The following is a 13555-nucleotide window of genomic DNA, read 5'->3' as shown; positions in this document are numbered from 1 at the left end:
CTTGAGGTCTTGGTCACTAAGGCCAAGTACAACTTGTATGTATGCTGTCTCCTTGAGGGCTTGGTCACTAAGGCCTACTGCATTCCAAGGTTATACACTCACTAACTTGTGTCCTTTCGCATCGATCCTATTTTAATGTACCATCTGATCCACCGCTTGTTGTCTTCTAGTAATGGCCTCATGGCTGACATGATGTACACACAATACTTTGCCCTGTCTTTTATGTATTTTGTGCTTGTAAGGAAAATCAGTAAAATTTCTTTGAACAAAGAAATGAACAGTTGTGGTGAGTTAATGAAGAACCAAGAGTGAGTACAGATGCTGATAGCTCAGCTTCGGCTCCAACTCCAGTTGCTGCTCCCATATTACTGGAGTTAGATAGCCTTGAAATAATGGCCTTGGAGGCCACCCATTTACGCAGGGGGCTCATCCCGGGGCCAGCTTTTGTACTGTTTGCCCCTGACTCCTTCAGCCACTCTACTGCATCAGTAACTTGGGGTTTTGCTCCACCACCATGACCCTTGTTTCCTTTACTAACTCTAGTGTTTTTAGGGCCTTTCGCATTTGTGCCTCCCCCATTCCCCCCTCCACATCCCCCCCCCCCCCCACTGGGGCGTTGTTTTTCGGGTTAAGCTCCCCAGCCTCGTCTATGCAGCTTGTCGGAATTTCTCGCTGATTTGCATTTGCCTGATGCCTGATCTGAGAGTAAGCATGGGCGAATTTTGCGAATCTCGCGTTCGCGAATTTTGCGGATTTGCGAACTCGCAATCCGCAAAATCCGCGAATTCTCGCGAATTTGCAGATTTTTTTTTTGTGTGTTTGCGCGGGTTCCTGTCAGTTCGCGAGGGTTTTGTACAATTTCGCAAATTGCGAACTTACCTTTCGGGTCGCAAGTTTCGCGAACTTGTTGTTTCTACGTGTCCAGCCTGTTTGGGACACTCTTCTTCATCACTGCCACTCTCTGACTACTCATGCCACCCTCTGGCCCACCCATGCCACCCTCTGTTTCATCACAGCACCCTCTGGTTGTCCAGTCAGTGTACATTATTGTGGCAGCAAGCACACCTTCCCTGCCTCAAGTGACCTGAATTAATTTGGGGCTGATAAATGTGTCACAGAATATTTTTTTAGCTGGCACCTGCTTCCTTAGTGCTTCCTGATTAGTGATCTTTTGCACTTGCTAAGTGCTTTCATTGTTGCAAAATTAGTTACAACACCTGCCCTGCCCCAACTGACAATAATGAATTAGGGGCTGATTAATGGATTTGAACTTCCAGCCTGGCTCCTGCTTGTCTCCCTTAGCTGTAATTCAGGACCTTTGTGGCATATGTGTAACTATTCTGAGGTTCAGAGCAGGGTCACATAATAGTTGCAACTGGCAACTGAACTCTGGAGGGGCCCCTCAGGAAGCACTACAGGAAATGGCTACTAATGATGAGCCTGAACTTTTGAACCTGGTAAGTAGTTTCAGTTTTGCTAAGATCGTATTTCTGCAATTTTGCACTTATTCGCGGAGCGCGAAGTTGTACTGGGAAGCCGCGAACTCACGCGAACAGTGCGAGCAGTGCGAGCAAAATCCGCTGCTCGCGGATTTGCGGATTTTGCGGGAGATTCGCGAATCTCGCGGATTGCGAATTTACCGAAAATCCGCAAAATCCGCGAGCGAAACGGATTTTCCGCCCATGCTTATCTGAGAGCATTCCACACTTAGTTGGGTTAGACTGCGCCATATCCAAAGTCTGTTCAGCATTTATGGCATCATTTGTCCCAGTATCCATGAGACCACATGCTTGCTCCGTTACTTCAGCTACAACATCGCTTATACTGTTTCCACTCCCTGCACCTGCGTTTCACAGGCCATTTTGCGACTGTATTCGCAGAGGCCGCCGCACCCTCCCGTAGGGGAGGGGAGGCTTGAAGGCCGGCGCCATAATCCTCGTGGTGCCACCAGTGGGGTAAACTGGTTCTGGGCGCCTTGATGCGCCCAGGAACCAGTGGAAGCGGGGTGCGCACCAGCCACCCGACCGGAAGTAACCTTTTGACCTGAGCGCCCCCAAAGGGCGCCCAATGGTCAACCTGGCGTTATTTGAACGCCCCAATCAGGGGGACTCACCTGAGGCCTGCATGGAGGGCTCAAGAGGATTTATGGTAGAAGAAGTGAGCAACCCAGTAAACCTTTGGGGGCTTGGGTAAAAATGTGATAGGATGGGTAAAATTGCCTCCAAAGGAGTTTGTTGTACTAAAGAAGTTGGTTTAGTTATATAACTAAATTGAATGCAGGTAACTCAATTATCCTGGGTGAAATTAATTTAAACAACTACAATGGACATTCATAAACTTAACTAGACATCACAATACTTGACATAGAGACAAAAACGAATAGACATGTGTATAGGCAAAAAAGTGAATTTTATCAAAATTGAATCATAAAGGGAAAAATGCAAAGCATAAGGAATGTGCAAAACAGGAATACAGGATAAATATCACGAAACAAATCAATAATCTCTGTACAGCCTGTGAGCGGCCTATCCAAAATAAGGTTTTAAAAGAATTTTCCTTTGGATAAGGCTGAGGGTCGACGTTTCGGTCTTTATGGATTAATCTTCAAGACCATCATCAGGACAGTAGACAATTAATATTGTAAATCCCTTGAAACAGTAGCCTTAATACCGCGTGGTGGTAGAAGATGAGCCGGGACAGCGGAAAATCTCTAGACTCACGAAGAATTTAGCATTTAGGACTTGTCGTGGCGCTTAATCGAGCCGCACCCACGTTGTGGAGGGAATTGCAATGAAATTCGGGTCGTCAAAAACGAACGATTTGTAAGTGCATTTAGCAGAGCAGGGAAGTGAGCAATTGAAGCTCTGCCTATTTCATATCACTCCTCGCAAGCTTGCAGAGTGACGGCGAACAGTCATTGCTATCTCGGATTTGAGAAAACTTATGCAGATCGTCCATTCCTGGCGACTTGACTTCTAAGACCCCCCTGACAAGCTTGCGAGGAGTGATATGAAATAGGCAGAGCTTCAATTGCTCACTTCCCTGCTCTGCTAAATGCACTTACAGATCGTTCGTTTTTGACAACCCGAATTTCATTGCAATTCCCTCCACAACGTGGGTGCGGCTCGATTAAGCGCCACGACAAGTCCTAAATGCTAAATTCTTCGTGAGTCTAGAGATTTTCCGCTGTCCCGGCTCATCTTCTACCACCACGCGGTATTAAGGCTACCGTTTCAAGGGATTTACAATATTAATTGTCTACTGTCCTGATGATGGTCTTGAAGACTAATCCATAAAGACCGAAACGTCGACCCTCAGCCTTATCCAAAGGAAAATTCTTTTATAACCTTATTTTAGATAGGCCGCTCACAGGCTGTACAGAGATTATTGATTTGTTTCGTGATATTTATCCTGTATTCCTGTTTTGCACATTCCTTATGCTTTGCATTTTTCCCTTTATGATTCAATTTTGATAAAATTCACTTTTTTGCCTATACACATGTCTATTCGTTTTTGTCTCTATGTCAAGTATTATGATGTCTAGTTAAGTTTATGAATGTCCATTGTAGTTGTTTAAATTAATTTCACCCAGGATAATTGAGTTACCTGCATTCAATTTAGTTATATAACTAAACCAACTTCTTTAGTACAACAAACTCCTTTGGAGGCAATTTTACCCATCAAGAGGATTTAAGCGCCGCCGCCCTCCCAGCAGAAGCACAACAGCAGAAGCACAACGCCTTCGAGGAGCTGGGCGAACGGCGCGACAGCAACAAAGACTGAAGGGAAGGAGTCGACGCGGCGGAGGACGAAGGACGCGGTGGAGGACGAAGCTGAAGAAGGCGAGGCCTGTCGGAGATCCAGGTCATCGTCGCCGAGGACACCTCATGGAGTACGGCGCGCCGTGCCAGCTCCCCGAAGCAAAAAATTAGTGCGAAGGTTTCGAAGGCGCCAGATCGCATCAGGTAAAGCGGCAGCAAGCTCAGAGCCCGGGGTGAGCACACGCATTTGGCTGTGCCCCAGCCGACGGCCTGACGCAGACTCGAGAAACCAAGAAGCCACACGAAAGTGCGCAGAGGCTTACGACATGTCGGAAGGCCAGCCAGACGAGATGGCAGAGATACTGAAGAAGATCCGCGAATTATCGGCCATCCACGGTGATGACGGGCTTCACCCTCACTCGGGTACAGGGAAGGAGAACAGACCAGTGGACCAGGCAGACGAAGAACCAGGGCCTTCCGCACCCAAGAAGCCCAAAAGCACGCCGATGAAGAGAACATCCAAGAGGAACCCTCCGAGGAAAGTACGTCAGAAACCTCTTCCGGCGGGACCGGAGGGCGGCGTCCAGGGTGAAACGACAGGCAAAGAAAAAGGGTGAGCATAATAGCAACATCGTAAAAGAATGCTTGAAATCGCTGGCGCCGGGGTTATTTAATGGCACAGGGCAAGTATTAGCAGGGCCTAGGGAGCAGCGCGCAGAAGAAGCGCCAGGTCTGACTCGGCATATGGTCGACCCGGGGTGGGCCCGGCAGACAAGAGTGCAAGAGCGGGTAGGCTTGTCCGCCCAAGGTGATCAAATTTCCCCGCTACCCGGGTGGGGTTACAGCCCCGTGTCGGGAAGCCCACCTCCGGGCGGGCTAGGCAACGATCCTTGCATCAGGTCATCCCCTGGTCCGGCGTCCCGGACTACGAAAGCCACCGGCTTAGCATGTCTCATCCCCCTTGCGGTTAAAGAGAGGATATGGCGCAAGGAATTCATAGACCTATTTTCACTACTGGAAATACAGCTAGAGGGGCTCGATCTAACCACGTGCGACAGGAAGGAGGAGGACAGGGGAGAAAGGCGCGGGGCCAGAAAGGAGCGCACCTTCGACAATTGGTTAGATGCATTCAGAATCATGGCACGCATGATAGTGGAAAGGTTCCCCCATTGCGCCGCTGATTTGTGGCTGTACTAGGCCAACATCCACCTAGCACAGAGGCAGTTCCCTGGGGATGCCTGGTTAGAGTACGAGAAAGGGTTTAGATTAAAAATGCAGAGGCACCCCGAAATGGAGTGGAATGAGGAGGATGTCTCGGGGTTCATCCACAAGATGCTTACAGCCAAAGAGGTTGGGGCCTGGGCGGGCGAAAGCGACCAGCCCTTTCGGAGCTCGTACCAAAAGGGGAAGAGTAGTACATATCAGAGGCGGTCTACCGGGAGATCTTACTCCCCAACCGCAACTAAGGCGATCTGTTTGAGATACGAGGCGGGGGATTCCTCATGGGACTCTTCTTGTAAGTTCCAACACGCATGCGCTAGCTGTGGGGGCAGGCACGCTACCGGTGCATGCAAAGGTTCCAAGCACGAGGCAAAAGGGGGAAAGAAAGAGAAGAGCAAGAAACGTTAGCCACAACGCAGGGAGAGGGGGATCTGGTGGACATTCGTAAGTACCAGCTGGCCAGATCCCCCATTATTAAACAACAGCTGCGCAGATTGGCGAACAAATATCCGAACAGAGCAGATGCCAGATTACTGGTGGATGGCTTTGAGGAAGGCTTTGCTATCCCATGCCAGGGCCCACTCCCCTTAGCGGGGGCGAGCAACTTGAAGTCAGCAAGGCAACACCCCGAGGTGGTTAGCGCTAAGATAGAGAAAGAATTGAACCTTGGTAGAGTCGAGGGCCCCCTCCCAAATGAGTTGAACGAAGGCATAGTCGTCTCCCCGCTGGGCGTGGTCCCCAAGAAGGAACAAGCATTTACAATGCAATGGTTTTGCCTTTGTTAAAGTTAGAGCTATTGGCATTGCTCTTGACATTATTTTTATTTATGTTTTTTAACATAAATAAATGGCATTGTCATTTACAATGCCACTAGCTTTATCTATCGCAAATGACACACACAAACACACACAGCCGCCCCACACACACCCCCACACAGAGCCCCGCACACACAGCCCCCCACACACACAGCCACACAGAGCCCCCCACACACACAGCCACACAGAGCCCCCCACACACACAGCCACACAGAGCTCTCCACACACACAGCCACACAAAGCTTCCTACACACACAGCCACACAGAGCCCTCCACACACACCAACACAGGTATCCGGGTTATCTTCACATAAATAAATAAGACGATAGTTTCCTCATCGGATGCTACCTACGCTTAATTATTACAACTTAACACAACCCATAGTGCATGTGCTGTTTTAGGCGAGACTGAAAAACTAATGGAGCCGAGGGTCATGATGCCTGCTCCTCCTACATTTGAAATGATGCCTGGCAATTCTAGCCTTTTGCTGACAAAGCACTTAGTTGTATTAAAGAAGAGCAATTTTTGCACTCCAATGTGTATTTTACCCCTGACAAATACAATTATTACTATCCAAGTATATGAACTGACATAGCACTTTAAAGGATACTAAAGAAACATTAGTCAAAAAATGTCCTTCTAGACAACAAAGACCGATTTTTTTCACTACAAATCTTGGAAAAAGCTAATAAATATTTTGCCACTTTTAGAAAAGTTGGTGTTTCTTATTTTCTATGTAATTTTGTCTACACGAGGCTGGAAAAAATAATTACAAATAATTTACATACAGGCAAATTTAAAATAAAGACATTTTGGATGGGAAGTTGCTGCCTTCGTGAATAACTGCGATTCCTGCTTTCAAGTGCATGAAACACTTATACTTCCAAAATGGCTTTCTCGTCTGGGTAGGTGCAGAATAATGTGCGCCTATGCATGCCTTTATCGTCCCTTTTCTATATCTATGCTTACTGTACTGAACTGTACAGTACAGCTGCAGCTCCATCCGGGTAATTTTCTTCCCCTGGGCAGCAAACGAAACGGCGGCAGCAGAGGCTACATCCGGGTACTCGCTGGCTACAGGTTAGTGCACCGAGTGGGTCCATGCTGGTGCTTCAGCCCGCGAGACGCTCTTCCGTAGTCACTACCAGAGGAATGAGCCGCGATGGGCAGGGAAAGGCCGCGACGAAAGGAAGGGGCGCGTGAACGTTCAAATCCTGCCCAGCGGGGCCTCGTCGCTCGTCCCCCGGGGGTGAGAAGACACGGGCGGAAATGACATTCCAGTCAGCGCCGAGAGGCCAACCGCCATTTTCACAGGCAGAGGGGAAGCCATGCGCAAGGCAGGGCGTAGAGGAGGAAGGGTGCTATTAGGCGGGGTAGAGCCCTGTGCAGGCAGATTAGCGGGGGGACTTTACTGCCGGAGGGCGGGCAGCCGCTGTCGGCCGGGGAGTGGGGTTGTGGAAGCTGTGCTCTCTGTCAGTCAGTATGGAGGGAAGAGGTGCGGCCGCTGACTCACCGGGGACGATGAAACGCTCTGCCTTCGGGTATGGAGGAGGAGAAGCTGCCGCCGAGGGAAAAATCTGCAGTTCAAGTTCAAGGGTTTTCATGCAACATAGTCTTATTTAAGTGAGGGCAGTTCAGAGGGGAATAGTTTGGCATGCTGTCTGTTGCATTATATGCTGCTTGCTTTTTTTAGTTTTCGCCATTCCTCCACATTAGATTTTGGCATGTAACCCTTTCGACTTTCTATAGAAAATGTTTCCTCTAGCGTGGAAGTCTAAACCTTCGTAGCTTAAAGATATTCATCTTGATCATGACATTGACAATACCTCATGCTCAATGCATGGAATAATGGTTGGCTGTCGGCATCAAGCCGGCATTTGAATGCATCGGCATTTTTAGAATGCATCGTAAAATCAACACATCTTGTGCAGTCATTTCTGTATCCGATAGCCCGAAAACTCGATCGACAATGGCTGCAGGCATACTAAAATCACCATTTATTTATTGATTCCATCCGCATGATGACATTTTCCTATTGTATTTTGCTATTGTTTCACGCGCTAGCATACAATTAACGCCTTTTCCAAAAACGCACTCTGACTATACTTCCGACTAGTGGTTGTGAATTAAGATAGGCAGAAACTGAGACCCCACCGTTGGAATTTAGTGAAATTCACATCTTGTGAGCTTCCCTTTACCTAGAGACAATCATTTTTTTCTTGCCTTACGTAGGAGGCCACAGCATTAAATGACATCCCTGATCCACGTCCATGCCAACTTGGTGTACTTCAATTTTAATACAATGGCTGTGCACCATTAACGGTACTAGCTGATTTTGGTACCTGATTCGAGTGAATAGCTAATTGTTTTATTCCCAGCATGCATCTTAACTGTGTTCTCGTTGGCTCTCGTGTCTGTCATGTTGCCAACTTTCCTGACTCATCCCGTCTTTCTGCCGCTCATTATTTTATTTTTCCTTCTGTTGCAATTTATGCAGCTCATTCCTCCAGGTACCATGTATGACGGTGATTTTCCTTTTATCTCAGACTAGTACTCTTATACTTTGCAGTTTTAATTATTGGGCCGCTACCCGTTACTCTACCTGCACCATTCCATTACCTCCTCCCCCATTATAGTAGTACTCTTATACTTTGCAGTTTTAATTATTGGGCCGCTACCCGTTACTCTACCTGCACCATTCCATTACCTCCTCCCCCATTATAGTACTCGTTGCCCCTGGACATTGGTCTGCTGGTTTCGGTCCGTATGCCGCACCGCAAAGGTAACTGTTTGTTTCTAAGGTAGCCCGAAAAAAGCGCTGCAGCATTCAGTCACATTTATCCTATTTATTTTTGCCGAGTGGTTGTTCGGACTGCCAATTTCGGAACGACGTCACTTCCTCCATCAGGTTTGCTGGAAGGGGAGACCTTGGCCTTGGGGGTTGGTATGCTGGAGGTGTGTCCCGGCCATCTGAGCCGACTGCGCGCCTCTGCTTTGCCTGTAATAGGCAGTGTGCAATGACAGGAAGTGTACGGCTCACAAGAAAATGGGAGAAACTATTGTATATGACGGGACTTGGGGGGGGGGGGGGGACGACGAAGACGGGACTTGGCGGTGCGGGGGGAGGGGGGGGGTCTCGGGCGGGGGGGGGGGGGGGTTAAAAAGTAAATTTTTAAAAAATAAGAAAACTTACCTGACTGCCCGTGTCCGCGTCAGAGGAAGCAGCCCTAGTGATGACACGGCGGAGGCTCGGCCGGCTGGGCCAATCCCAGCGCGGCCCTGGCTGGAGGCAGACGGCTGCTTCCTTCGGCTGGGGAACTCGGTGGTGGGGAAACAAAGGGACAATGCCGGGTGGGCACAGACCATAGAGTGTGAACTAGAGAGTTTACTGATCAAAGACCATAGCGCCGCAGCATTCAGTCACATTTATCCTATTTATTTTTGCCGAGTGGTTGTTCGGACTGCCAATTTCGGAACGACGTCACTTCCTCCATCAGGTTTGCTGGAAGGGGAGACCTTGGCCTTGGGGGTTGGTATGCTGGAGGTGTGTCCCGGCCATCTGAGCCGACTGCGCGCCTCCGCTTTGCCTGTAATAGGCAGTGTGCAATGACAGGAAGTGTACGGCTCACAAGAAAATGGGAGAAACTATTGTATATGACGGGACTTGGGGGGGGGGGACGACGAAGACGGGACTTGGCGGTGCGGGGGGAGGGGGGGGGGGGTCTCGGGCGGGGGGGGGTTAAAAAGTAAAATTTTAAAAAATAAGAAAACTTACCTGACTGCCCGTGTCCACGTCAGAGGAAGCAGCCCTAGTGATGACACGGCGGAGGCTCGGCCGGCTGGGCCAATCCCAGCGCGGCCCTGGCTGGAGGCAGACGGCTGCTTCCTTCGGCTGGGGAACTCGGTGGTGGGGAAACAAAGGGACAATGCCGGGTGGGCACAGACCATAGAGTGTGAACTAGAGAGTTTACTGATCAAAGACCATAGAGCTTGAGGAAAGAAAGTAGAGTTACAGTGAAAAAAACTAGAGTGCTCTTTCTCCTTCAGGCGGGTGCCGGCAATGCCGGACCAGACACGGGGGCGTTCCCGGCGTCCCGTGACGTCGGCAAAAGCCAAAGAATGTCGGGAACGCCCCCGTGTCTGGTCCGGCATTGACGGACAGGCCCCTCGTCCAATGGCAAGGCTCCGTTTACGGAGCCAGCCAATCAAGGACGAGGGCCGAACCAAGCCACCCTATGCAACTCAACAGGATTTCGCCTGCGCCGAAAAGATGCGCAGAGCGCATCTTCGGCGAGGCAAAACCTAAAAAGGATGCGATGGAAATGTAGCGCTGCGGAGAACGCGGCCTTCATTACTATTCATGGGCCGGTTAAGTAAATAATTTACAAAATAAAGGAAGGCGAGGCAGGGAAGACCACACAGACGCGCGTCTCCCGGTAAAGGGTTATGTTAAATACGGCCAATAAATTGCGAAGGGTCAGATGCCCTTTGCGATATGGCACTTCCTTTATCTGTTTCTCTATAGACAGTGCCAGGTGTGACCTGCCTGTGGGCGACGGATGTGTGTCATTTCCTCCAATATGCATCTGCGTATTTAGTTATTTTTTTTTTTTAGATCGTGTCAAATTATAAATTCAATCATCTTTCAACATTTTTCGCAAAGGTGTTTCGTTTACCGCGGAACGGTCCATTTCTACTAAAATTGTACCGTACATGTGCTTTTAAATTAAACTCAAGTTCTTCTTGCGTGCACATTGGTTATATTTTATAGTTTCATTTATATAGCGCTTCGTAGCTATGAAGAGGTGATGCACTTACGTTCTCATTAAAGTATAGCAAGGATACAAGCACCGATGGCATACATATATATATATATCCCAATACCCATATATATTTTTTTTACTTCTCTCTATTGAGTGATGCTTTGCGCGAAATGGAGTGAGGAGTCGAGGGTGGGCTCTGATTCGTTTTTGGACGCCGAACAATAACTTTTTCAGACTTTTGCCAGTACTGTAGTTGTTTTAAGATAGCGTTCCACGACGTCATTGTGAGGGACACTTCAGTGCTTGTTTATGTTGTAGCTTTGCTACACTCGGGAGTTTGGAAGCTACCAGTTTGTCGCCGCAATTAATTGAGAGTTTTGGTTAAAAATACTTTATCTGGAGCCCAATATTCTCGGACACCTCATCGGCCTCGCATGTGCTGTCTGTGCGCAGAGCCAATTCAGCTCTTCCTCACACTGAAGTCGATACAATGATCCCTAAAGAGGTCGCTTAATAATACATCCTCATGTTAAAGCTGCGAGGGAAGGCTCCCTGGAAGGAAGCACATGAACCTAATAGGCAGTGACGGGGGACGCCCTACAGCACAGGTTCCTAATTCGAAAAATAACACGTGGTGAAAAAGTACGTTGAGAGTTTTCCGCAGGATGTCTGGAAAATTAAACCTTTTTGATGATGTCCCCGACGTTTTGCAATCCGTGCAATGGCTCTCGTGCGCGATCCTACAATGTTTGAAACTTACACTAGGTCCCTAGGAGGACTTATTTCACATTGTGTAAACTCCAAACATCTGTGGTGAACACGCGAAGAAAATACTTTCAAACTGAAATTGCCAACAATATTGGAAACTGAATTACCTTTACCATCAATTATTAATTATAATTCAAACTGTCAATTGGCCGCCAGCTTCACGGACTTAAAGCCAGCCAGCGATGCACAAATGTAGACATTAGTTATGGCCACAGGCGCCCTGGAGTAACCACATTAATGGGGCACGGCCTTCTATTGAGTGTGAATAGTGTCCCCTCAATCCCGATGTCTCATAGGTATTCATTAAAATAGAATTAACTGGGGACCCCTTGAAGGAGTGGGGATGGTGTACTTCCATCTGCAGACCGGGAACTATGGTGGGCCTTTGCGCGGGGAAGATCGCCATCTAGCGTCTAGAGAGGAGAAGTCCACAGGCTTTCAACCAAATAAAGTTTGTAGAGATGCTGGTTAAAGAAAGAATCCCTTCAGAGTGTCGCTTCGAAATGAAATGATGCTCTGCGCTGTAAACAAAACATCTTGTAGGCGAGTGAGTATACGTGCGCCAATGTAGGTGACTTGTATTCTCAACTCTACTATTTTCTGATGGGAGGTGTCTAAGGGGATTCTAAGGTAACTAGCACAAAACTATCGGTTGAACGCCAGAATTACTGTACCATCTGATTAGAAGAGGCTTTTTACCATCAATGTGTTGGCGATAACGCTACACAAATAGATGTTGACTATCGTACTAAAACATTTCACTGTTTACGTCACCATAATCCTAAAAAAAATGGCTTAAAGAAAAGCGCCGCCGTTTTCCGATTCGGGGGCGTGTTTTTTGCGCTCTTAGTGACAGATGACGTCACAGGGCTAAAGAACGCAAAAAATCACGCCCCCAAATCCGAAAAAGACGGAGCTTCTTTGGAGGGACGGCTCTCTCCTCCAATGGCTGGCCTCCGTTTAGGAAGCCAGCCAATGGAGGAGAGACAAAAAGAGAGGCGGGCTAAAGCAGCCACTCTAAGAAACATTAATTCTCGGATTACAGAGACCTAAAAAGGCCTTATAACTTCCAGTCTCCATTTTTCTTTCGAGAGTTGTGCATCCAGCAGCTGTGATAACAAGGACCTAATTTCTATTTTAAAGTTTTCGCTTGACTAGCTTTACCGGATAAATCAACCTTTGCTCGAAATAGAAGAGAATGCAAAGCCCCAGGAAGCTAAGCCCCATTCCACCGCAGTAGGATGACACCCATCTCGGGAAACTTGATTACCAAACATCAAATTGCCAAAGGAAATGCATCCCTGCACCCATACCCCAATCTAGCCCAACGTGCGTCTATCCAGAAAATTATTTCTGTACAGAGAACAGATCGCTCTTTTAGAGCTTGGTGTGTTCTTTCTAACACCTGTTAAGGGTCCAGTCTGTTTCAGGCAGGTAAGGCCTCCACTCTCCCAATGTAAACCCTGCAGCAGTCTCTCCACTACAGGGTTTACCAGCTACTCCACTGGCACAGCAGCCCTTCAGCCTGCCAAAGTAGGTTGGCAATTCAAGCACATTCACTTTTTATAAGGAAACTATCCCAAGTCATAACAGTTCTCGAAAGGGAGAAAAGAGGAAACAAATCTTGCTCCAGTGTGGTTCAGTTGAGTTAGAGGGGAAGCCACTGCTTACTGTGCATATGCAAATTTCTGAGTTGACTTGAATAGATTGCACCCTATCCAATTAGCAGAAAACAAGCAGCATTGATATTTCATCTAGTACGAAGCAATCGAGCAGCATTTGAAGGGTTCTAGCACCAGCCGCCCCTCCCACTGTATTTGAACTTTTAGGTGTCTTAGTTTTTACATATGCAATTTCAGGTAATAGATAATGTGTATACTAATATTTTTTATGATGAATATAGCTGTAACTGATGAATTAATGATGTTACCCTTTAAAACATGTCTGAGGTTGTGATTAGTAAAGTACTTTAGTTATGCCACATTTTAGTGAAGACACTATTTGTATTGAGGAACGCAGTTGCTAGTGTTTTGCTCATCCCGCCCCAATGAATTTCCCTCTGCGAGTCTCCTCTTTCCACAGTGCGCAACAAAACTTGATGAGACTGGTAATCTTCCTTTGCGAGCACAGTGTGAAGAAAACCTTCCAGTGTGCTGCTGGTGTATCTTTCTGAAGGACACTTCCACTGGACGGTCCAATGCAGGCTAGCTAGCACATTAGCTTTTGT

Source organism: Lissotriton vulgaris, unplaced genomic scaffold (assembly GCF_964263255.1).
Source record: "Lissotriton vulgaris unplaced genomic scaffold, aLisVul1.2 SCAFFOLD_11704, whole genome shotgun sequence".
Classification (NCBI taxonomy): Eukaryota; Metazoa; Chordata; class Amphibia; order Caudata; family Salamandridae; genus Lissotriton; species Lissotriton vulgaris.
Note: the sequence above shows the minus strand (reverse complement) of the source record.